This window comes from Tympanuchus pallidicinctus, unplaced genomic scaffold (assembly GCF_026119805.1).
Source record: "Tympanuchus pallidicinctus isolate F22 unplaced genomic scaffold, pur_lepc_1.0 scaffold3, whole genome shotgun sequence".
Classification (NCBI taxonomy): Eukaryota; Metazoa; Chordata; class Aves; order Galliformes; family Phasianidae; genus Tympanuchus; species Tympanuchus pallidicinctus.
This window is the reverse complement of record NW_026294747.1, coordinates 722,342-749,779: the sequence shown is the minus strand read 5'-3', so window position 1 is coordinate 749,779 and position 27,438 is coordinate 722,342. Positions and strand designations below refer to the sequence as shown.

Sequence of the window (27,438 nt, the reverse complement as noted above, 5' to 3'; positions counted from 1 at the left end):
CATTATTCCTTACTCTGGGCATGACTCCTAGTTATGGGATGCCAAAACACAGAAAAAAAATGAATGGTTCTTGGACCTAAGGAAAAGCAGACAACATGGAATACAATGGCCCAGTCTTGTGGTTAATACTCTTTTGTCAGGAAAAAAAAGTCTTCAATCCTCGCCATGGGACAAACACTTTTTTTTATGGTAGCTGTCAATTCAAAAATAATCGGGCAAAATTAGGTGCACTGGATCAAAAGCAAATAAAAGGTAGCAGAGCTGCTTTGATTTAGTCAGCTAAACAGTGTGGAGAATAGAGTTCTATGCTTTCTTTGTGCTTTGTATTGTTCTTTCTTGCTTAAGACTCCTCTACTGGAGAACAAAAGTGGCATGGTAAGGGAAAAGATCTCTGAGATGTCCAGCTCTCTCTTGGGATCTAAGCATGTATGTTAGATTCTAGTCTATCTATAAAGGTGACTTACAAGCAAATCACTTATTTACTTACTGTTAAAATTTCAAAAAATTTAAAAAGTTTAACCAAGGTGCTGCTATACCTGCAAATTTTTAATCTTTTAATCAGTACCTACAAACAATCAAAGAAACAAACAGAAAACAGTATATTTTGGCACCTAAAAATAAATCACTGCCTCCACATTAGAGTTCTGATATTGGCTGGCTAAGTACTCCTCAGTCCCATACTCAAATTGCTACAAGACACTCAAGTTAACTCACATCGTTGTTAAAGTCACACGGGCAATGGTGAGTGGATGGAGAGCACAATGCCTTACTACAGAAGGACAATGCTTGTATGTTTTCTGAGTCAACATTATAGACATTTTGGGAAAAAAAAAACCTAAAAAAAAAAAACAAAACAAAAAAACAAAACCACAACCTCCCCCCAAAACAACTGAAATATTTTTTACAACATCAGCTCAAGTCTAATCCATCTTTCAGGTCAGTTTAACATAAACACAAGTATTATTTCCATCTAGCTGACTCCAGAGATTGCAATATTAGAAGAGCTCACGAACAGGAGGGAATCAGAACTATTTTTTGTACCCATCCAATTAGTGAGGAAATGCTATAAGGGGAAAAAAAAGAGTAAATGCTCCATTAAAAGGAAGATGCTATGAACGCAACCATGTGGAAGAACATGCAGGCATATAATGGTATCCTCATTAAAATAGAATGAATCTACTTAACGTAGCTCAAAAACTGAGGAATACCTCGAATGAACAGATTTCATGAGGGATGACATGTTCACACATACACACTTCTGAACTGAGTACTGTCCAGCATGTAATTAAATACAACTATTCAGCCAAATGAGAACTGAATTCCTGAAAAGTACAACGATTTAACATGTTTAGCTTAATTTAAACTCAATAGTTACTTGAGATAACTCTGAGGCTACATTTCCCTTCAATACGAAAGGAATTTTCTTGAAACTCTGCACCACTTTGGGCAATCCAGCAGTATTCCTAAATTTAGAGCTTCTGTAAATGAATGAACTTTACAATTCTGTATGTGGGAGATGAAAACAAATTAAATATGAAAAAAAAATGAGTTAACTATTTTCCTTTAATTAAAACTGTCCAGTTCCTCAACAGTAAATGTTGGCAGCTGTGAAACAGCACTGTCTGGTGCTAACAATCATTCTGAAAAAACAATTTTGAATTATATTTGCATCTTGCTAGAAATTTCATTATATTTCTTTAAAGAAACTTTTTATATTAAGCCTTTGAGATTAGGAAAAGGTACATAAACATGCATATTTGATGTAAGTTGAAGTTTACTGTTTGGAGAGATATTCTTCAGATGGAAAGTGTTCTGGAGTTCACCAATAAAGATTGAAAAAGAATTAGACAGACATTTGGATGCCACCCTTTCAGCTGTGAGAAAATAAAGCCTTTGTATATAACCTGTGTGTTACGTGACTAATTTTATACCAATGGTGGAGTCAAGCGTCTTGGTGAATATAAATCTTTAATAAAAGCAGGTGCATTTTATGAGATTATAATAACTAGATTAAAACCTTCAGTTCTTTGAATTGTTTATTTCTGAATCAGAAGAAACAACTTCAAGCACCTCGGTTATCTCAAGATATTTTAATTAATCAAACCAAACACGTAGCTATGAGTGATCAGTTATTACCTTATGAAAACAAATACAGATGTCAACCTTTTTTATTTCACAGAATGGTGACAACGATGGAATGGTAATGTTGACAAGGACTCATGTATCAGATCATGTGTCCCAGTCCTTAGGTTTGCCTGGATCACAATGAGTTAAGAGTAGTTATCTTGGATTGCACATAAAATCTGTAATATAGTTAACGTGTGTAAGTAACAAAAAGTCTTTTTTATTAAAACATAAAAAAGAGGGTAATAAAAACACAGAACTAGCAGGATGGACACGTATGCGTTAGATGATGAGTATGACATTTACTCAAGGAAAAATGTTTCACCATGCACTCAGAAGCATTTATTAAAACATAATAAACTCTTCCCTTGTCTACTATTCTTCATGCCTCTGTCCAAATACCAGTGGTATGCTATGCAAGATCTTCTTGAGAAAATGTTTCAATTCCTTCGCCTTCAGATTTTTGTTTACATTGCTGTAAAACAGCCTCAAATAAACAAACAAACAACAAAAACTGTGCACACTACTCTAAAAAAGAGCATGGCCTACATTTACAGGTCACTGGCTCTTCCCATGAATAGGGAAATTCTTTATGCTTTTTTTTTCCCAGTGTTCTGATGTTTTAAAAACGCTCATCTCTTCAGTAAGAGAAAAATGTTAAACACAGTAGATGAATGCCACTCTACGTGCTCAGACTATTTCAGACACCTAAAAACACTATGAATAGCTTGTAGCCCAAACCTACACATAGAGAAATAAGATGTGAAAGATTAAACACCAGCTTAAATGTATTCAGCAAGAAAATACAACAAGGCAATGGTGTGAAGACATGAAATCAGACAATGCTCATCACATTTTTAGCTTCCATTTGGCTTGCTTTTTTCTTTTTGTTTTTGTAAGAGCACGATAAGTTTTAGCAAATTTCCAACTGATGCTATCAAGCTACTGCTAACCTCTCAAAATATTCAACATACACAGTCTCTCTTCATCAATTTTGACATTCTCCAAGGTAAGAAGTATTCCCTAAGAATGTAAAGGAACAGTGGGTACACACACACACAATGTAAGTCAATTTCAAAAATAATTAAGTTATTTCACCTGCCACAGAAGTTCTTGGGGCCTTAATAGATTTCACTGTAAAACAATCTCAAGAATTTTCAGACTTCTTGTACTGTCTGCAATAGTTTAAAAGTAAGACATGACCTCAGGTTCAAGACCCTTCAACTCAGGTCATAGCACAGTATTTAATTATATTATACTACGACGCAGAGTACAGAATTCATGACAGATAGCACTTGGATCCATACTTCTCAATTATATGAAAGAATGAAAAAAGAGAGAAGAACTCAAAGTCTAATCCATTTCTAGCTCTCTTCTGCTTTCAGTTAATGTGATTTTATAAATGCTTCATGAAAATATTTCACTTTTATTTCCCTCAGCTGAGAGGGATGCGCACAGAAAACAAAAGTAAAACATGAATATAATTTCTACAAAATAAACAGAGAAAATGTTTCCTCTCACCTCGTTTCTCTGAGTAGTCACAGAGGTTGCTGTGACATCAATCACAAGTAATTTCATAGAAAACTATGATTATGCTTTCATGCCACTTCAGTATTTTTACATGCATATAACGGTAGTTGCTCTTGATCCTTTCACCATTGCTACTCCTACAAATTCCATGTTTGAATAGACAGAATGTCAGGAAGTGATGATCCCTTGTCAGTAATGAAAACTACCGTCTACTCAACCAAGAGTAAATGGTTCCTTTGAGAGAGCCAAAAAAAAAAAAGTTTTTCAGCTAACTCTTGCCAAAGCCATGAAATGAGGGGACCAGTCTGGTGCATCGTTTTGATTCAGTAACTCCACTGAGACTGCCAGAAGGGGTGCCAATTAGTATCAGCTGTAATTAGGATGCTGGTACAGGACTGGTTTGATAGCACTGACTCACTTCACCTCGGTCACCCAACAGCTGTCAGACAGCTGCCACTTCCACTCACTGCTGCTCTGAGCCAAAAACATCTACAAGACGAAGCACACCATTTGTAAATCCCTGGAACTTTCACCATCCTACGTGGAAATTGTTATGAACATTACTCAGCCTCAGTGCAGCCCTCTTCTCTGTACATGTGTTTGTATATTGTGGAAAAAGCCCATACATCTGTTTGAGAACAAACAGATCAGTCTAGGTTGGGTTTTGTACTACAAAATTACAAAGCCAAATAACCAAATCACAGACTGATTAACAAAGACCTGGAAACAGGAAGAAATATACATTAAAAGCAGCTCCCAGAAAAAAAGTTTGTGTTTGCAAATGTAAGGACTAAAATCACAATTTTATCCTGCTTATTAAGATCATAGAAATACCAGTTGTGAGCATTCAAGAGTTGGCAAACATCTAAGTACCAAGTGTTCTCACTTATGGCTTGGGTAAATCAAAAGGTATGCATATGCTCTAGAAGTTTCTTCCTGCATAACTTGAAGCACCAAGGAAGAAAGCAAACAAAACCTCATTTCCCATTAACCTGTAGAACACTCAACATCTTACATTGCCTGAACCAGTATATCAAGGATGATCACTCTTGCTTTTCTCTCCTCTTGTCAATTGTCCTTCCATCTGTGTAACACAACCTCCTACTCAATCCATTATTAAACTAGTTATTTCCTGCTTTAATCATCCTGTAGCTTGCAACAAAATTTCCTCCCATTGTACATACAACAGATTCCGTAAAAGCAGGCTTCCAAAAGTACCAAAAATTGGATATAACATCCTCACAGACATATCCATAAGAAATTTCAAGATGCCTGAAAGCTGACTGCTCATTATTTTAAGACTCATTTTTACCTGTACATAAAGTATCCATTCCTTTATTGTGTCCAGTGAAAAATACTGCTTGATATTGAAGCTATAAACACAGTTTTAATTAAAGGAAAATAGTTAATCAAAAGCACGTATATCAACAAGAATTTCCACTGAATATATTAGAAACCTTCAGATATTTGATATCTTTTTTTAGTCACTCACCACAGAATTGTAGGGAATAGAAGGGACTTCTGGAGATCATTGAATCCAACCACCCGCTAAGAAAGGTTCCCTACAGTAGGTTACACAGGAAAGCATCCACGGGGATTTTTCATATCTCCATAGGAGACTTCACAGCCCCTCCGGGCAGCCTTTTCCAGTGTTCTGTCACCCTCAAAGTCAGAAGTTCTTTCTCACGTTCAGATGGAACTTTGTGTTCCGCTTTCTTCCCACTGCCTTTTGTCCTGTTGCTGAGCACTGCCTGGCCCCATCCACTTGACTCCTGCCCATTAGATATTTATAAGCATTGATCAGATCCCCCATCAGCCTTCTCTTCTCCAGGCTGAACAGGTCCCAAGTCTCTCAGTCTTTCCCTAAAGCAGAGATGCTCCAGGTCCTTGATCAACTCTGTGGCCCTCTAATGGACCGTCTCCAGAAGTTCCCTGTCTTTCCTGAAAGTTCCTCTGTAGCTAATTTACAGATTAAGAAGGGAATTTTATTCCTGGGAAAACTCAAGAATAATACAATAAGGCAAATGATTCTGAGGGTAAACATCAAAATTATATGCCTCATCACTATTTGAGAAAATGTACCTTTTACATTTCTTAAGTAACACAAAGTTTTGCTGAGTAACAGGAGCAAATTCTACCATTTCATGAAATTTGCAGCTAGCCAGAGTTAAAACCTCTGTTACATAATAAGTAACATTTTGTTTTGCATAACAACTTTATTACATAATATACGTAAAATATGTAGTACGTTGTCATCTTTTAGATGTGCCAAGGAAGCCAAGCCATTGGAATGATTTGCCTTTCGCTTGTGGGACCTGTCAGTTCAAAGAATAAAACACCATCCCAACAGAATAATCAAAAATATTTTTCTGACTTTACATTGCACTATCTGGGGATTTTATTTTGCAACGTATAGGAGGTTACCATTCACTGGAAATGGGCAATCCAGTTCTACAAGGTTCAGTGGACATAGTGTAAGAGCAGTTGAATACCTGTTTAATCATTTTGGATCTGCCCAATACTATGACTCTCAGATTTATTAACAGAGTCTAACTTTAAAGCTAATGCATCTCCTTGGAATGGCTGGCACTCTTTATACTGGCTGTCATCCCCTCTTCTACTCACCTCATGTAACCTCCCTGGAACACAGTACAGCACAACTTAAGAAAAAGACAGAACATAAACATAAGGTCTGAAACCACTGGCTGGGAAAAAACAGTGAATCAGGTGTCCAAAACAGTTCTAAAAATGCTCAGTTTCCATGACCAGAGAAATCAAGGAGATCAGAGGAATTAGAGGAATTATTCAAGAAAAAAAACCCCAAAACAAAAACTGGACAAACCACAGCTGTATGGTTTGGATATATTTCCTCTATTGATACAAGCACGCCTGGCTATGGCAGTTCAGAATACTTTCTTTCCACAATCACCACCACTGCGGTTCTACTTTCGTTCAGGCACAAGTGGCCAGGATATGGCACAATTCTGAAACAAGGAAAGACTTAACACAGTAATTTCCATAGCCAGCAAGAGCACACCAGTCTATCAGATTCAATATGTACATATTCTAAAAATAAGTCAGATTTGTTGATTTACATGTCTATTGATAACTACTACTACTTTAATAATTATTTCAGTAAGTTTTGTCTTCTACTGGTGGTTTGCACAATCACTTTGTAATGGACAGTGTTCACTTCTATGTTTTAGAATGCTTTTCACTGTTAATAAAGAGGTAGCAAAGCATTAAAATCTTACACATTATTTCCTCATTCATTCTATACTGCCATTTTTAAAAGATATTTTTATAAAACTCTCCTGCCCATCCCCCCCCAGTAACCCATATAAAAATTCATACCTTCATGAGAGCCACAATATTATTGCTTCACAGCACAACAACGCAACAACACAAACAGATTTTGCCACTGGCATCAGAATGAAGAAAATTTCTATTTAACACCAAAATCCTGCAGACTGCGGCAGAAATTCTGGATATAGATCGATAGACATTAGAAATATAAGAGCTATGCATATTAGTGCCATAGTCGGTTTGTAAAATAATATGGCTATCCAACTTCCAAGAGTATTCATTTATAAGCTGACCAAAAGGTTTTGTTTTCTGACAGTTATTGGCACATAAAACGAAGTTGGTTAGCAGAATGCGCATTGATGATTTCAAAAGCGACGTGAGGTGAACTGCCAAAAAGACTCCTTCTCCCCATGCCCATGCAGTCAATTGCTTTAAAATGCCTCCTATCACAACTCAATTCACATTGCGTGAGACCGTTATAAAAACACAGACATACAGCATCTCTTCATCCTCCCTACAAAACCAAATCATAAATGTAACTACTGTTGGATTTCATTCAGCTCGCAAAGCAAATTTACACAGCGCTTTTCCACATGATAAATTCTGGCATTCTGAAGAGCTCTAGTCACAGAGAGAGCTTGCTAAAGATGGTGTATAATTGTTGCTTTGACAGACCTGCTACTAATACTTGGAATATATTTGCATAGCCTTTGCCTTGTTAACAAAATAAGAGTCTAGATTTTAAGACTCGGTGGTAATAATATGACCTAATGAATGGAAAAGCAATCTGAGCCACAGAAGTTTTTTATTTTTTTCCTAATTATTCAGAAGCTGACAGTATTGGAGAGGGCTGATACAGCCCTACAAAATTCTTATGTCCTTTGGCAAACTATTTCTTTGTTTGACACAGCAGTTTAAACTCCAGAACAGTAAAAATGATTAAATTTGGCATCAAGAATTCATTATGAATGAAACAAGTAACTTTTTCCTCCCTACGTGTAATTCCTACTAAGCAATCTCATATAGACGCATGTTTGTGTTCCTGAAGTGCTCCCAGCAACCTCAACCTTTTCCCACTTCAAAAAACTCACTTGAAGAACAGTCTTACCAATAAAACCAGCTTGTTTAGGAACTTTAGATCTTGTGTTCTGAAGACAACATTTAGTTAGCATCCACATGAAATCTTAAAGGCAATTCTGTGTTAAATGCTAATTCTCTCCTGTCATATACAAAATGTTTTGCAGAAAAAACTCACAGTATTTAAGTTTTGAAAAGTGCATCACTCGTGGATCAAAAAATATCCATAACTGAAGTGTAAGAATGTAACTAAACAGCTATACAATCTACGAAGTCTGATTTTTTTCAAGCAGACAACATTTATAACCTAAGTTAAAAAGGTACCATAGGGAAGAACTGATGTGGAAACAGAATAATGTGATTGTAAGGCTCTCAGAAGCTTTGCACAAATAAATTCAGAGCATCACGAAACATGATCCTTAAAAGCACATAACCAAAATAAGTATTTTACAATAAGTTTCCATGAATCTAGAGAAGGATACATTAACCTAGTTAAATTGCTCATAACTACTCCAACAAAGGATGCTTAAGTTCATAAAGAAATGAACAGAGAAAAATGGAATGAGTTGAACAGCATAACACGCAAAACTGTGTTATAAAGTGACAGAAGGGAGAACCTGAATGAGCTCAAAGGTTGTCATCTGCTCATAACCATGAGGAAAAGGAAGGTGAAGTTGTATTTGACCATAAAATGAATAGTAAACAGTAGTGTGAATGTAAGCATAAAAAAAAAAAAAACAAAGATGTACAAGTCAAAATTATCTTCATTAGAAATAGAAAAGCATCAGCTGTAACACTTCATCTGGAGTACTGAAAGCTATTGAGGGAGCTTTACTTAAAAGGGAACAACTCAAAGTGGAATTGGCACAGAAATGACTAGAATGAGTAAGAACTATTATTATGAGATCAAACTTAAAAAAAAAAACAAACTAGTCTTGTTTTGCATACAAAAAAAGAAAGCCAAGAATAGATGTTAGTATTCTCTATTGAGTATTTTAAGTGCCAGGGAGAGAAAAGAACTAATAGATATTAATCAACTATTCGTTAATTTTATTTAACTAAAATGAAATTCAGTAACTATTGTAACTGGAAATTTCCAAAAAAATTCCTATCATGAAAAATTAGACTCTAGAATAGCTGAAGTACTGCATATAGAACTCCTAATTACTTTCTGAGATAGAGCACAGCGAAGGAGATTAAATTATGCAGTGGTTTGTAATACCAAGCAATTGGATTAAATGATCACAGAATCACAGAATGGCCAGGGGTGGAAAGGACCACAAGGATGATGAATCTCCAACCCCCTGCCACATGCAGGGCCACCAACCTCCCCATTTCATAGCAGCCCAGGCTGCCCAGGGCCCCATCCAACCTGGCCTTGAACACCTCCAGGGATGGACGGGGCATCACAGCCTCTCTGGGCAGCTGTTCCCGCACCTCACCACTCTCATAGTACAGAACTTCCCCCTGACATCCAACCTCAATCTTCCCTCCCTCAACTTCAAACCATTTCCCCTTGTCCTGCTGTTATCTACCCTTTCAAAGAGTTGACTCCCCTCCTGACCTAGGAGTCTCTTACAGTACACTCATATTTCAACAGTTATTGTAAATCTTCACTGTAAAGTTCATCCTTTTCTAGTTATTCTTCTCAAAGTGATGACCAGACTTTTGAACTAAACATAACATTGACTGGAAACTTCTACTTTCCCATATTAAATCCCTAAAGACATTGCTTTCAGATAAAATGATTTTCAGCTTCTTAAAATTCAGAAGACAAAGCAAGTGCCAAAGCCTTTTCTTGCTACAAAAGGATGATTCTGATCCTGAGTCATCCACTTTTGACCATTACTGAAGGAAAAGGTCTGTATCTATTTCTTCACTGAGCGCAGTAAGATAATTTGAAGGCATTCACTTACTGCGACATAGAAGAAAAATTCTGCAATAATCAAGAAAACCCCCACCAAAAACAAAAAAAAAAAAACCACACCCAAAACAAAACAAGGAAAAAAAAAAGCACCAAAACAAAATCACCTTGGTGCAGCAGTTGTTTCTGTATTTCTTTCCAATCGGAATACAGGAGGGCTGGTTGATCTATATAGAACAATTCAACCTGGAGTTCGATGGCTTGGTATTTTGCACACTGCTCTTTCTCCACATTTATGAGTACTTTCCCATGTGCTATATCTAGTTGCTGACTCCCCGGCTTGGTGAATTTTCTTTTGTATTTCTAGTTTTATTAGCAGCTAAGATTGTACAGATTAAATAAGTACAGGTGATTTCCATGTGAAATGGAATGCCCTCTGGCTGCTCGAAAATGCACAGTGACACCATCATGGCAGGCTTCAGAAAACAACTACAGTCCACTTTGTTTAAACTGAAGCTTTAGAAAACTGGAATTCTGCAAGAATCCTTTTCATACAGTCAATGTTCAGACTGCTACAGAGAACCATCTCGTAGAATCACAGAGTCTCAGCACAATTTGTTGTAAGAGACCTCCAGAGGAGATCCAGCCCACTTCCACACTCAAAGCAGGTTTGATCAGATGGGATTGCTCGGGGCCACACGCAGCTGAGCCTTGAACACCTCCAAAGGTGAAGATCCCACAACCTCTCCATGCACCTTGCTCCAGTACTCTCATGGCAGTCTTTTCCCCCTTATACCTAAGGAGAATTTCCTGCCTTTTAAACTCATGTCCCAGAAACTCTAAAGGACTCCAGCTATATGACGGCCCTTCAGGCAGCTGAAAAGCTTTAGCACACATTGCAGAGCAAGCTGGTAAAGGAATTTAAATTATTTAAGTCTTCAAGGTGAATGATGCTGTTTTGTGAATACTTTCTTCAGAAATTTAATGATAAAATACAGAGCAATCTTTAGTATTGTTATTCCAATTATAATGTAACTGTGGTTTGACACAACCTCTAGACCACTACCTGTTCAGTCTACTTTGTCACATATGTAGCTAATAAAATTAGTCCTGAATCATTTACACATATTTCAGGTAGGTTCTTTTCTTATATCTGTGTACTAGTGCAAGACTCAATTTTCGATGTTGGATTCTTGACAGGATATGAAATAATTGCTCATCGTTACTTGAGGACATGAAAATATTAAGACTCAAACTGTACACGGTTTTACAAGTTGTATTTTTGTGTATTCTCAAAATAACTGACTTTTCACTGACACGGCTTATCCTTGGGAGCACTGGTAAGTGGAGTTTCACTGTTATCCATTTGCTACGATACTCTTTTAGCTGAAGATTTGTTGTCAAGTAGAATAATTCCCATTAGAAAAAAATACGTATTTTTTAATTATACGAATATATTCACATTCCTGATCACGTAATGAACTACTGACACGAATACAAATACAATTATCTGCACTTTAAGATAAAAAAAATACCTTTAAAAAAAGTGAATTAATCTTTCTCAAGGGAAAACCATTGAGAATTCATTACATTCTCCAAAAGACATTACGTGGCTTTACTGGTGTTAGTACAGTGTGCTCTAGTGAAGTTTCAAATCTCCCCTGGGAAATGCCAAAGAAATGCCTTACTATTTCATTTCAGTAATTCAATGCGTTGCCTAGAGTATACTCTTCACTGAGATTGCATAACGTAAAACTGAGTATAACTTAATTTGAAAAACTTCTACAAAAGAAACTTAAAAGACAAAGCGTTTCCAATAATTAAATATCAATCAAAACACAACTCAATAGAATCATCAAGTAGAATGCCTTAACATTAGAACAACCATAGCTCTGATCTTACTTTGCAAAACAGTTATGAACTAGGCAGAGTAAATTCCATCCCTGCCACGTGTTGTGCAACATCAATGACTTTTGTGTTAAATTTACAGTATGGACATTAGATTTGTTATGATGCACATACTTGAACTCGATTTAGAAGAGTAGTCCTGAGGCAATCCTGGAGCTATTCAGTCTTTAAAAAGCCCACAAAACCTGTTACCCAATGAACTTCCGCTACAAGACCAAATGCTCAGTATTCACCTGCATGGACTGACTTCCCACATCAAGCACTTGGACATCACACTCCTTTTGCCCTTAAAACCAGAGAGTTAGTTGAGACACAGATTATTATCACAACAGTACAGAAGGTGCTCTCTGGTCAGAGAGTTCTACTAAATTGGGACGTAAAACATATGCACATTTTGCTACAATTTTACATATTTTATGCAGGATTTGGTAAAGCAAATTAAGACAAACAATGTATCCAGTCAAAAAGTCTTTTGTGTCTTCTCAATAGATTCTCTTTGCAGTTTATCTTTACAGCTTGTTTAGCTGATACCATCTCTTTATGGATCACTCAGACAAATACTGAGATCTTCTCCAAAGTTAAGTGAGCAGCAGAACAATATTCTGCACAATTAGTACATATTTCAACAAGTATGCACCTTCCTTTTGCTACTTTAACAAATTTTTATGACAGATGGTCTTCTGAAAGAAATGGAAAAGCTTCTGCTGATCTCAGGGACTTGAACCAAACTTCTCTCATAGATAGGAAGCTGGTACGCTAAGATCCTTTATCAGATCCACATGTGTCTGGTGGTTACAGGCAGGAAAGAAATGATTCTTTCAGACCATCATCTGATCACCTTCACTTACTATACTGTTTTCTTCATTCACTGTACTGGTTTTGAAGCACATTATTTGCATTCCTATCCAAAGAATCCAAACATGAAGATGAGTACTTGAAATGACGTAAGTACTAAGGGGCATTCAGTTTAATCTAGGGATTTGCCACTAAAGAATGCACAGTGAACAAAATACAGATGTCAACTTGAAAGAGCCTTCACTACTGCTGTATGCACGCTATGTGCTAATGCTGACAAGTCTTACACACGTTTTAAACACAGATCTGGGAAACCAGATGAACAAAAATTCACAATACAGACTCATGTTTCCAGGTAGTACCTGGCTCACTTCAGAAAACGCCTCAAAAAAAGGAGATGAGAAAAGGTACGTCTCTAACGCTTCCCTAAAGTATTACTGAAGAACTAAAATGTAAGAACCAAAACAATAAGAAGGCTATGAAGATAGGTATTTACTAGCCGAAGCCCCACAAAGCCTGTATTTCGATTAAGAGAATTTTTTTTCTTCACAGAATGCACAGACTGCAAATACTGACTGTAGAGCTATGTGTTGACTATTCAACTGAACAACATGCCAAACTAGGAAGTTATGAACTAAGCTTCTGTAGGGTGCACAAGGAGTGTAAAAAACGTCAATCCAGTTATTAGAAACATTCTGTAGCCAAGCTAGATGGGATGGCGACCCAGCAGGATTTTACAGGCACCAGTCCTTGGCCTCAGACAACTGAATACTTACGAAACAGCAATTTATTTATTATTTTTTAGAGGTTGCAAGTGGCTCTGAGTTGAAAAATACATGTATCACAAAATTAGCATAATGCTGGGGGTGAAAAAAAATGAGAATTTCATTATTCAATATATCATCCTATATTAGAATGTGATACTGCTAGGAAAAAAATGAAATATTTTGCACTATAATGAGCAGAAGTCAAATCAACAAAATTAAGAGTCAATTAGCCCATGCTACACAGAACTAATTAGGTCTCACCTGAAATATTTGGACAAGTTACAGATAGAGCGCTTTAAAAAAAAGTAGCGTAACTGAAAAAGATCCAGAGACCAACACAAAGGGGGTTAGAAATAATTACTCACATGGAAACACTCAACGTTATGTTATGCTTTGTTTTGTTTTTCTTCTGGGATAAAAGAAAGCTGGAAGGGGATCAGAATGCTCATCTCTGCAAGAATTTGTTAAAAAGATGGCAGAACTAAATCATTCTGGATGCCAAGTGAGAACAAAGTCAAGGAACATTTGGCTAAATTGCTAGAAAGCAACCATGAACTAGACATTAGGATAAATTCTTTATGTGTGAAACCAAAATCACCAGGACAGGTGATTTGTGCAATTCCTATTATTTTAATAAAGTTTCCAAGAACAAGGAAGAAAAAAAATATTTGAGGAATTCTGTCAATATATCTGATGTTGTTTTAGATTGAGAAAACCAATTAGATAGTGTCTTCTCATTGTTTGAAACCTATGTTTTTAGCATTTACAATTTATTTCCTCCAAATTTAGTTTTGGAAGTCACTCAGGGTTAAAATTCATTAGATTTTCTGTTTGCTCAGGAAACCTGCATTTAAATTTACAACTGGAAACATCTGAACGTGACTGATGCAATTTTTTCTGCACCATCTCATAGTTTTTTCACTCTTATTTCCTGGGACTTCTGAGAGTGCTTCCAGGCATTCTTATCTTTTTTCTTTTTTCTTTTTTTAAATCCAGAGTTGTCCCTCTATATTAATAATAATAATAATAATAGAGGCAGAATAGACCTCGTTGTGCCCTTATCTTCTACCCTTGTAGCCAAGACTCTCCCAGATATGATTTCTAGAAGGTAGGGATCATGCAGCCTATCCTTTCATGCACTAATAAAGTGATATTTTGTGCTGATAAACTGGATTTCAGAAATACAGGAAATATGCTGCTCAAGTCTCTTAATTCTTATTAGACTCTCCTGCCTTCAGTATCATGAATGCCAAACCATTCTCAGCTGCTTTAGTAGACTTAATTTAACATAAATATACAAAGCCATCTCAGGAAAGTGACAAGGAGCACGAGATAATATCATTTTGGTTTTCATTTTTAAAGAGCTGCCACATATAGAACCCCTAATTTTTTGTGTTAATTAAGTAGCTATCACAAATCCGCTTCCTGAGAACCGAATAATTATCACAAGACTTGAAACATCCTTGTTTCCCTACCTGCGTGCACACGAAGTGCCAGAGTACTTTTGTCAGAAAACCTCAGCTGATCGAGTAAAACAGGAAGCGTTACACAAGTTCCTGTAAACCAAAATGGTGGCACAAAAATCTTCAATGTATTCAAACATAGGAAAGTACTTCCCATTTCACACGAGAAATGGAAAACTTCAGCTCAAAGCTGGACACAAAAGTGGCCCAGCAGAAAAAAAAACAAACACCAAAGCAAAGAGGTGGCTCATTTGCAGGAGATGCTGGACTGGCCTCTGCAAGGGCTGGAGTGGACTGTGTGTTCAGAGAAGAGTTTTCACCAATTGATCCCATGCTGAAGTGGACAAAGGGGTGTAAAGCTACAGTACTTTCCATGACAACTGTGAGTGAGCACGTTTCTTGCTGTGTAGCAACACAGAAATGCACAATCATGCAAACAGCTATTTTTTTTTTTGTTTCCTCTCTCTAAATAACAAGTTTATCTTACACTCTGTATTTCCATCTAAATCTACACAGCCTGAAGACACACCCTGTGGTCTCCCTAAAGCATCTTCTTGGCTACCCCATACTTACCCACAAAATTTTAACTACTGATGCTGAACAGTCAATCAATATTCAACTCCGGTTCTTTGCTGTCTTGCCTGTCACGTTCCACATTTATATCTTTTCCATTAATTTTACCTCTGACTCACATTACTCCTCCTAAAAATGTCCTACTCCGTTCACTCATGAATTATTCAACACACTTGGACTTTCAGTATACTTATGACACTGCACTTTTCTCAGCAAGCCTTACACAGGTCTTCCAGACCTGCTTTTTTATCCTTTGATTGCTGTATTTTTTTTTGTCCCCTCTCATCCTTATATTCCTGATTTTCCCCCTTTCATCTATGTTTTGCCTCGTGGCTTCTCCAAGAAGTATCAGCACTATATGGCAGGTATTCTCCAAACATTATACGAGGGATGCTCTGAAAGTAATGCCTCCTATTTTATCATATTTATCAAGACATCAGAGGCGGATGCTAACAGTATGGCAATAGAGGCTGAGCCTTCTTTTATATTTTGTTGACATGTGACAGATGGCAACAGAGGGGCAGTCTGACTGACAGGATGCCATCTGACATGGAAGCGCGGACGAAGCAAATGGTTGTCACTGATTTAAAAAAATAAAGATAAAAAATGGCACACGTTGACATTCATCAACATTTGCTGAACATCTATGGAGGCCAGTGGCTGTGAGCACAGTGAGGCAGTGGGTGGTGCACTTCAGCAGTGGCAACAATGACAATGGATGAATTTCACTTATGAAGATTTTTATGGGTTCTGCATGCAGGCTCTCATTCATCTCTGAGAAAAATGCACAGCTGGTGATGGTGACTATATTGAGAAATAGTATTTTGTAGCTGAGAACTTGTGCTATCAAACAGCGTTGTTGTGCTCTTTGTATCTGTTGTAGTTTTGATGGAAATCAATAAAAGGTATTACTTTCAGAGAGACCTACATAAATTCTATACTCCCTAACTGTGAACGGGTGCTCAGTGAAGGAAAGGTCGTTTTAAAAGCCTTCCCTACTTTCTAGAGGAAAGCAGTACTTCTTGAGGACACGTTTCTTGATTTTGTCATTTACCAAGGTATCAATCAAGTAGGTAGGTGCCATACTTTTTTCCTTCACTTCAGCAGAGATCAAATGAAACATCATTCTATTCAGCACACACACATTCTACCACAGTGAGATGAAATCATGCAGTTTTACAGTTCTGCACAAATGACGATCAACAGCTGAAGCTAATTACTCTTTTAGCACAGTCTTCCCAAACTGCAATTGAAGTTTGAGGCCTGAAACACTGGACTGCAGATATGACTCAGTCCTTCACAAGAAGCTTCCATCACAATGTCTCATTAATGAAATTTTAAATAAATAATGGCTTGTGTGCCTTGTTCCTGTGGTCAATCGATGAAACTGAATGTTAACAAAAAACATAACTGAAATTCAATTGTGGACCCTGAATATTCTTCTGTTAGCTGCTTCGCTCATCCCTGTGATGATATGAGGAATATACTGTGACTAAATTAGAGGTGTTCAGCTAATGCAGCACACTGAAAATCATGAATATTCTCTAGCAGATTTATCTAAAAAGTCTAGCAATTGTGACTGATGTCTCTTGGGAATGCAATACTGAGAAAAAAAATTGGAATTACAAGTGTAGTGAAACCACGCAACTACTGCATGTACTATAAGAGAATCTGAGCAAGAAACGTACTGTTTCAGGCTTTATACAATATACACCAAACCTAAGGGCAATTTCTGCTTAGAGAATTTTTTTTCTCAAGACCTTTATCCCAGGGCTAATAAAAGCTTTCATATAAGGGATATCCACCTAGCAGATCTCTCAATTCAGGAGGTTGTAACAGTCTAAATATGAATTCTTTTTGAAAGTTAGTCAATAGTACATCAAGACTTTTCCAAATGTTGCTCTAATTTCCTGATTCACCAGCAGTTTTCAAGCAGACAATCCTGTCTCTGAATCTACGTGAAGTAGCAAGAGAAATTATACAACTGCTACACAGATTTTCAAGTGTCCAAAATATCATTACTAGCACATTTTTAAATTACTAGCACACACAAAAACGGGCATTTTGTTGGTAATTTTAAAACTGGATTAATATTACAGGTTAGTTCTAAAGTTTGAGATTTAAAGTAGCGTTCTGTCTCGTAAAGGAAGATAACTGAAGTACAACTTGCCATACAGCAACGCTGGGATTGCAATTAGTAGTTCTATTTATCTTCATGGGCTCTGTGCTTGCATTTATTGTTAGGTATCTGCATAGAAGTATAACTAGCTATCTAAAGGCTTCAAAATGAATATACTTCAATGAAGACAGACTTAACAGCCTTCCTCATGAAGCACATAGGCACGAACACGTCACCTGTCCACCACAAAACATCATCTAAGAAAATAAACTGAAGGGATCATACATGCAACCAACCACGCTCTTTCCTGGTTTCCAGTCAAAGCGTGGAATCGGCTACTTCATGGCAGCATAGAGTTCAGAGGGACCATTCAGACAGAAGCAAAAACAGGAGAAGCCAACAAAGCTGCTCACTTTCTAGCAGAGAATAGCTGTTTCCCTATTGCTCACGAAAACGAAGTTTCTACCTCTGCAATTGCCTGCTTGCCTTCTGCAAAGTAACTGGAATTGTCTCCTGCAGCTTGCCTTTCCCTTCTCTCACAGAATCAAGTGTAGCTTTTCTCCTTTTTGTGTTAATGGCCTCCAAATCCCTCCACCTCTTAAGCAGCCTTTCCACTCAGTTCCCTTGGGCAAAAAACAAAAAATAATAAAAAAAAATCCCCACTTACTTTCAGTCCTCACAACTACTTTTTTCTATCCAGCATGTTTCAGTGATTTTCCTCAGCCATTACATGGTTTGTCTCCTTTAACTTAATAGAGCCACTAAAACAGATTGATAAAGTAGACAGCAGAGCCCCTGACAGACTGCCTGCTCATAGACTGCCCAGCACACCCATCCAGATGCTACCTTCAGTTGCCTGAAAACAACGATTTAACTATATTGCACATATTACAAAGAATGCAAATGCCCGATGCTTTAAGATAAGGCAGCTTCTACTCACTTAGAAAACTGGCACGTGACTGCTGAAGCTACAAAAGTTTTGTTTGCAACCATGAGCATTCATACAATATATTAAAATTGGCCATTTAAACTGTCGTTTGGATAAGTATTTTTCCAGGGAGCTTGCAACAAAAGCTGACAATAATTTCACTGCTGATCTAATGAATAGAGAGTTATTAACGGGGTGCAACTGAAGTTTACTATATAAAGAAGTGCTCCCTTCAACATTTACAAACTGAGAGTTCACCAGTAAAGCAGCTGTTCCATAACAGGTGACTTCAGCTTAATGGACGAACACACAGCATCGCCAAGCCCCAGGAGATGTCCGAAAATGAGACAGAAGGAAAAAGTCTGTTGTAAGGTATGTTTGCACATAATGGCATTTCCCATTTCCTGAACACAGAGCGTGATGCTAACAACCAACAGGGAATAGGATCAGATTCTCAAACACTTTCCTCGGAGGGCCGTGATGCCCTGGAAGCTATTCTCTGCTAGAAAGTGAGCAGCTTTGTTGGCTTCTCTTGTTTTTGCTGCTGTCCGAATGGTCCCTCTGATGCACATGCAAGCACCCTCAAGTCTATGGTTGCCAAACTTGGAATTCTTGGGAAAAGAGCCAGCAGCAAACTGAAATTTCTCAACAAGGTGCGTTTCGGCCCCCCACTCCCAACCTTATTCCATACCCCCTGCATCTCCCTAATTCTCTCTTCTTTAAGACTTTGGCCACTTTTACATCCTGCTGAAGCTGCCAGAAGGACCTGGAAGCATGACTCAGCTGAAATTGCATTAAATTCTAATAAAGGCTCATGCATTTGACAAGGCAGCCTAGCTTAACCCCTGACTGTGAAACACACACACAGCTATCTCCAGTGTGGCTCAATAGTATGTTTTGTGAACTCTGAATGCAGTAATTCATATTTTTATGCTGTTGTTTTTAGAAAGCTACATTTAGTAAGATATAAAAAAGATCTCTTCCCTTATTTCTATATCAGGAAAGACTCCTAATTGGCCAGAACCAGTCATAAAAATTTAACCATGTTTCTGAAAACACGAGTGCCAAAGGGTAATGCATTGCTAATGGCTGCCAGTGGAATAAATAGCAGTTCTGACGTCAAAACTTTGTTACACTCCAATAACTGGCTCACTTGGGGTTTCAGGTACTGCAAGTTACATGTCAGTTTTAAATACAGTTATAAAAATAGAATACATGGTGAACCATATTGTCACTATGCAACCTGAAACTATATGATATATGTCTAATAAAATGTTAACAAAGGTGATAGATAGTATAAAAATAGTATTTTCAGTCTCATAATATCTTCCTTCTTCAATATAAGAGGGCAAAACAAGGCAGATATTATTTCCCTTGCATTCCTCAAATGTATGGCCAAAACCAGTGCAAGCAATTTCAAGTGAAAGTGATATTTTTTAAACACTTACAGTACTTTTTCCTAAAGACAGTCTAGTAAAACTCAAGTTGTAAAGACTCCCACTACAGTAGAACTTTGTATTCCTTCTCTAATAACCACATTAAGTAGCAAGCAGTTTTTCTTTGCCTTGCCTCCACAGAACGACTTCTTAATAAAAATTCCCTCTTCACATTTAATTTTGCAGAAGATACAAAATAAGGGCCATGTTTGTATAACTAATGGTTTGTAAGTTCAGTCATGCAGCCACCACAGACAAGACTATGCTGCACATCTGGAGCTTAATAATTGAACAAACAGAAGTTTGAATTTGCAAACTATGGTTGTGTTCACACAGAAGAGAATGGACAGTGCTTGCAAGGTAAGATAGAAGACCAAAGATAGAAAGACTGACCTTAGAGGATTCCCCAGACTTTCACCTGGGATCCCATCCTGGTGGAACACCAGCATTAAACCTGACTCACATTTTCCTTTCTAAATCTAAGACTGATCATACTGTCCTGACAAAATATAGCAGTATGTGATAACACTCTCCACTTCAGGATGGCTGAAGTGCTCTGAGGAGCATCCACAAAAGAGGTCTATTATGTTTAAAAATAAAGTTAGATGTCATTTTGCCAAAATCTAATCAAGCACATCCAGCAGCACACAGTTCTACAGCCAGGATTAGATGCATGGCAACAGCATGAGGTACAGCTATAATGAATATTTGGGGAGCTGGGCTTGTTCAGCCTGGAGAAAAGGCGGCTGCGGGGTGACCTCATTGCAGCCTTTCAGTACCTAAAGGGAGCCTACAAACAGGAGGGGAATCAAGTCTTTGAAAGGGTAGATACCAGCAGGACAAGGGGAAATGGTTTAAGTTGAGGGAGGGAAGATTGAGGTTGGATGTCAGGGGGAAGTTCTTTGCTATGAGAGTGGTGAGGTGCGGGAACAGCTGCCCAGAGAGGCTGTGATGCCCCGTCCATCCCTGGAGGTGTTCAAGGCCAGGTTGGATGGGGCCCTGGGCAGCCTGGGCTGCTGTGAAATGGGGAGGTTGGTGGCCCTGCGTGTGGCAGGGGGTTGGAGACTCATGATCCTTGAGGTCCCTTCCAACCCTGGCCATTCTGTGATTAAAACCTCCTGCCTATCACTGGAATACATATGCTATCCTGAACACTACTACAAGGTCTTCACCACTGCCCTGAAATAAGTGTCTGAAGATGTGCTTTTTAATGGTCACTGGTCTTCCTCATATGTTCAGATTATAAACTGACAATAGCAGTTTCCCTCTTGTGTACGTGGTTCACTTGTGGCTTCTAGAAGGCTAAAGCTGAAGGCAGGAAACTATATGGTCTTCCCCAGTCATACCTAAATTTGCAGTGGAAAAGATTTTTCCTGCCATTAATCCTCACAGATGTTGGGAGTTGTTCCACAGATGGTCATCAAGAAGAAATTTACACTTATGTGGTGTCTTCCCTGTTTCTCTTCAGAACACAAACTATTCATGCAGTTACTCCTTCATTTTAAGAACAAGTTTGTTCATCTCAATATTTTTGTTTGGAGTACCTTTTAAGCACTCCTGGGAGATCACACATTACTACCATTTCAGAGATCAGAATGTGAGCCGAGTAACTTAAATATCTGTGCCATGCTTTGCACGCCTGCAAATGTAAATGTAAGTGTTCACAATTCAACAAAACTCTCAGGATATTGCTCCAAAAGCAAATAATGCCCAAATAATGTATAATGTGAAAGAGAAGCTATTCTATGCTAATTCTCTTTCCACACCACCAGGTACGTCAGGTTCTTAATATTTCTACTGTTACGCCTATTAGACTTCAGAAATATTTGGCAAACAGTCTATTATAATGTTTAAGAAATTGAATTTTAAACTCAGCATATGCAATCATTTAAATACTAATACAGTTAATACAAAATTATAACCGTGTTAGCATTTAACTCCTGCTCTTTCCAAAAATGAAAAACATTAGGACAGTCAACACCAACTGAAAAAAAATAGTAACCTGTAAAAAACTTGCCAAAGGGAATCACTACAGACAATCATGAGCACTCCAAGGGTGGGAAAAAATAGCTTGCTCCATATACTAAAACATTTTCGCTTCTATGTTGTCTAATTTCTGTACTTGATCATGAATGGAAGAAAACTGAGAGCAAAAACTCTCTGCAAGTGCCTTTTAAATAGTAAAATATACCCTATTTATATATGCAAACACTTTTTCAGATGCAACACAGTACTACTTTTCCAGTAGAAGTTTTCCCCCTCCAGTGAGTAACATGAAATGCTTTAGAGAATATGAATGAAAAGCAACAACTGTCCTTTCCAAGTACAATGGACTATGAAGACTGCATTTCTTCTCAAAGATAAGGTGGCTGCTAACCTTGCCAATGAAGGTCACTTTTTTTTAACCTGTCGTGTTCATCTAAATTTCAGCACACAGTACTTTCTAACATGCAGAACTTTCTGACAGGTCAGTCTATTATGTCAGCACTTTCTGACACTGCAGAATAACTACTACATTTATACCACTGTCCAAAATTACTACTTTTTTTTATACACCAAAATCGGGGAAAAAAAAAAAACCACTATGGTTCTACTATTTTTTTGTTTGTGGTTATAAAATCAGCTGGTGCACCTATCAAAGCTGGTGAAACAAAATTCATCCCAGGGGGGAACAAGTGTGTTTCAGCCACAGGTTTTTGTGAAGAACAAACAGCCAGACTGGTGATACAGACAACTAAGATATTGCTTGCCAGGGGCAATGGTGAAGTAATGCACATTTGCTGCCTTAACCACGTCCCCATTTCTGTCAGTGTCTTTAATCTTCTGCTACATTGAAAAGACAAAAAGTAGAAAGGGAAAAGCAAGTTTCAGTCCCTTTCTTATGCGGCAGAAGTGGCAAAAGATCCTGTGGCTATAAATGGCACTGCTAAATCACCAGGTTAAAAGCCATTAAACATTTACCAGGAAAGACAGCGGAGGAAGGAGAGCTCCTAGCCGAGCATGGGCATAAGTGTGCAAGAGTGGGTGGTACATATCTTCTACTGACTGTGTACGTGCACCTTTTATGCCACAGTGTGATGCCCTACTGCCATCACTTGACACAGCTAAGCAAAGAAGTCACGCTTGCATTCCTTACAGTGCTCCAAAGTTGCTAATTTCTAATCAATGCTTTCAAGTCTCCCCAGGTGCTTTCTAACAAGAGTCAAAGAAAGAGTGTAACAACCCTGGACATTCATTCATGTAAGACAAACATTATAACTGAAAATAAAAACACATCTTAAACTCCAAGTGACTTCACAAATGTGAATATAAACAGAAACAAAGAGGATAAGAGTTGCCAGAAAGTGAACATGCTGAATAAAGAGCCAGCTCCCCTCTGAGCTGCTCCACTTCAGTCTGAGTTCAAGTAGAGACCTTCTGCAAGTAGCCTGTGTTCTGTTCAGTATATAAACTTCCATAAAGAAGACAGGTATATTTCTAATATATTAAATAAGAAAATCCTCTTAGTGCTGTCTGTGGGAGGTAACAAGATTTTGCAGATGATTTCCAGACTTTTGCTGGTTTCCCACATTATACATGAATCCAACACGGATGTACTTCTTTTTCCCAGGTTATTATCCCAGGTTAATAAAACTTCTAACTGTAATTAGTAGTTATAGTTCCTGTGGATGGGAGATATTCCTCTATCATTTCCTTTCTCATTCTTGGCGTAGCTCAAAATTGAAGTCAACACCACAACAGCCAATCTTATCACTTTGAAAAAGAAATAAAAATATCATCTATTAATTCTGAGAGCTTCTCTTTGCTTTCAAAGTTACGTGGCTTGGGAGGTTTTGGTTTTTATTCTCAAAACCTACAATACTCTGCAATAACTGTATTACAGGTTTATTATTACATATTAGAGAATTTTCCCTACGTAGGAAAAAAATAATCACTCATTTTGGCAATAAGACATGAACATTTCACTAGCTTATAATGTGAGCTTTAAAACAAAGCTTATATTATAAAAAGCATATTCTGCATCAAGAAATCCCTCAATCGTCTTATACTTATGGCAAAAGGAAACATCCTTAAAGAAAATACGGATCAAGCTTCAGTATATGAGAAAATGAGAAAATTATCAATTTAATCATAAAGGTATTCTAATCTCTGATCTTTAAAGTCAAACAGAACAGAGAGTATTATAAGTTATTAGGAAAAGTAGTATGCATTTCAGAGACCCTACTTTTAGTGTGAAATATGAAAAACCTTATTTGTATACATTACTCTCAGATGAGATGCCAAAACAGTAAAGATATTAAGTACAACCCATATCTGAGGTTTGATGATGACCATCAATATAAGTGAATATGCTCTTTCTTACTTTCCTTCACAGTTTATTTCTTTTCTAATGTCATAATCACAGATATTTCCACCCGTGTTTATATAACAGCTCATAATGCTACATAAAGAGTAGGGAAGGATGCTGGATAGGTTACAAGTAGGATACAGGGAAGGCAGTACAAAGATTGATCTCTTGCTTCCTTACCAACAAAACATCTTGTGAGATGGGGGAGAATAAAATATGATATGAGAAGTTAAAAAGGCTTGTTTGTAATATTAACACAGACTTTAAATTCACATCCATTCAAAACAACTTATTCCATGTCTTGGCGTCATTATTTTTTAGGAAGGTCTTTAGGTGATCCTCAGAGTAAAAATAACATCACTAAATGGTGACAAGGTACTTATTTTTCCAAGTACAGAATTTATGAACATCTCCTACCATGTCTCAAACGAAAACAGACTATGCAAAGGGATTTTAAAGTTAAGAAACACTAGGAAAAATAAATAAAGAATTAATTGTTTTCTGCTTTATCATTCTGAATGCCAGCATAATGAGAACAATGAGCAACTCCTTACGGTGAAAACAAAAAGAGGGACCAGAACCCAGTAAAGAAAGGAGCATTTAGCACCCTGCCCTGGCACTGTTTTTGTGGCTTATCAGGAAAGAATGGACAACCTGAACAAGAAATTGTGTTTAAAAAAAAAACCTGAGGAATGTTAGCATCAGATTCAGATGAAGAAATTAAGTGGCTAGATTCATAAAACAGATTAAGTACTCAGGCAGTAAAGGAGGATCTCAATTTTAACATAAAATTCATTTTCCTGCATCGTAATCTCACACTGTCAGAAATCTATTTTATCTCTTATCTTAGTATGATAAAATAATGGTCACTTTACTGAATCTAATAAAGTAACACATCTGTTTTTCCGTGAGAGGTGAAGTCTGGCTGTTGCAGTGGCAAATTTAAGTGTCTTGCAATTATTTTCCCCATCAACAGACTTCCCATACAAGTGCAGACTTTCAAGGTCTGTAATTATAATTTGAGCCTGCTAATGTGAATGCTGGGTGTATGAAAAGAATGGTTTCTTCTCCTCAAGAGCAATGGAAAAATAAGGAAAGATTCTCTTCATTTGTTGAACCTATAAAGATTCTTAAACAAAACCCATGATTATCAACATTATTTTCTTTTGCATAATAAACTAAGAAAGGTATAATTTTGCTCATGCCAATGGTAAGTGACAGATTCTGACGTGAATTCATCCAGGACTGCTGAATCCACATAAATGCACACTGGTAAGCCCAATATTCACCTTTTCCAATCTCCAATAAGACGTAAAATGGAACAAAATACTCTACTGCACAAGTTCATCCATAAATAAGTAGAAGATATATGAGATAAAGATATCTCACCAATGAAACCTGGCAAAGTGCTGGAAAGTATTCGTTTTACAGTGATGAGCCATAGCATAAATAAAGAACAGAACAAACCTTGTAACTGAAGCTGATGTTGATTCTACACAAAAAGAAACCGGGGCGAGCCAGTCTAGCTAAGAAAGAAGCCATTTTACTCCTAACTGTATTGGGCATCGTTGCATGATGCCAGAAGAATATAGCTTTACTTTGCTGTGCATTCACCTAGCAACAAAACTGATCATTCAACTATTTATACTAGAAAAAAACCACATAATGTGTGAACAGGATATATTCAGAAGACTGTATCAAATCATCACGTAAACTGCACTCACAAAGTCATTTCAACATACTTGTCACAGGCAAACTTCAATATACATTTCCAATTTGTTTAGTATACTGCACAAAACACCACATTAACAATTTATGCACCTTCTGTGTAAGCCATAAGAGCAACCTCAGAAAAATAATGATTGCAATCAGATGTTTAACTACAATAGTTTCAACTGCTTTTCTTCTCCTAAATGAAAATAAAACCAAAATTCCCACAAGTTGAGCATTTCAATCACCAGGTCTTGCAATAAGCACATAGCCTTCAAGGATCATTAAGATCAACCAGTACCTGCATATGCAGTTCCAGACAGAAGTGCAATAAAATCACATCAACTTTAACTTAGCTTAGGAATAACATTAGTTGTCATTGTGACCTACAGGCTACAAAACGTTGAGCTGAAGATTAAGACATCCATGTTGTTCATACATTTCTGAAAGTGAAGGAAATCTAAATACCTTGCAGCTCTGTTAGTGAAGGCTCACAGAGATGAAATCATAAGGCAGATCCTGCCTAACCAATCTGGTGGCCTTCCATGATGGGGTGATGGCTTTGATGAACAGGGGAAGGGTGATGGATGTCATTTACCTGCACTTCCGCAAAGCCTTTTGACATGGTCCCTCACCACACCCTTCTCTCTAAATTGGAGAGGTGTGGATTTGAAGGATGGACTGTTGGATGGGTAAGGAATAGGTTGGCTGGACACAGGCAAAGGGTTGTGATCAATGGTTCTGTGTCAGGGTGCAGGCCAGTCGCAAGCGGTGTCCCTCAGGTCTTGGCACCAGTGCTCCTCAGCATCTTCATCCACGACAGACAATGGCATCGAGTGCACCCTCAGCAAGTCTGCAGATGGCACCAAGCTGAGCCCCATCTGGAGTACTTCGTCCAGGTCTGAGGCCCCCAGCACAGCGAGGACATGGAGCTCTTGGAGTGGGTCCAGAGGAGAACCACTGAGATGATCAGAGGGCCGGAGCAGCTCTCCTATGAGTAAAGGTTGAGGGAACTGGGCTTGTTTGGCTTGGAAAAGAGAAGGCTCCAGGGAGACCTCATTGTAGCCTTCCGGTACTTTAAGGGAGCATATAGATGGAGGGGCAACAGCTGTTCACGAGGGTGGATAGTGATAGGACAAGGGGGAATGGTTTTAAACTGAGACAGAGGAGGTTTAGATTTTAGATATTAGGAGGAAGTTTTTCCACCCAGAGGGTGGTGAGGCACTGGAACAGGTTGCCCAAATAGGTTGTGGATGCCCCATCGTTGGAGAGGTTCAAGGCCTGGCTGGATGTGGCTCTGGGCAGCCTGGTCTGCTGGTTGGAGACCCTGCACATAGCAGGGGTTGAAAGCAGATGATCACTGTGGTCCTTTCCAACCCAGGCCATTCTATGATTCTATCATTCTATGGAATCGTGCCCTTGTGGGAGACTGATGATAAGCTTACAAGTCACCTACACTGTATCTAAGTCATCTACACTGCAGAAAACTC

The 27,438-nt window shown here is 37.8% G+C and overlaps 1 protein-coding gene across 5 annotated transcripts in view; it reads right to left on the bottom strand.

Annotated features, from left to right (window-relative positions):
- METTL15 (methyltransferase like 15) overlaps positions 1-27,438 on the bottom strand; it is a 92,869-nt gene that overhangs the window by 11,898 nt on the left and 53,533 nt on the right. The gene's annotated exons all lie outside the window — the stretch shown is intronic.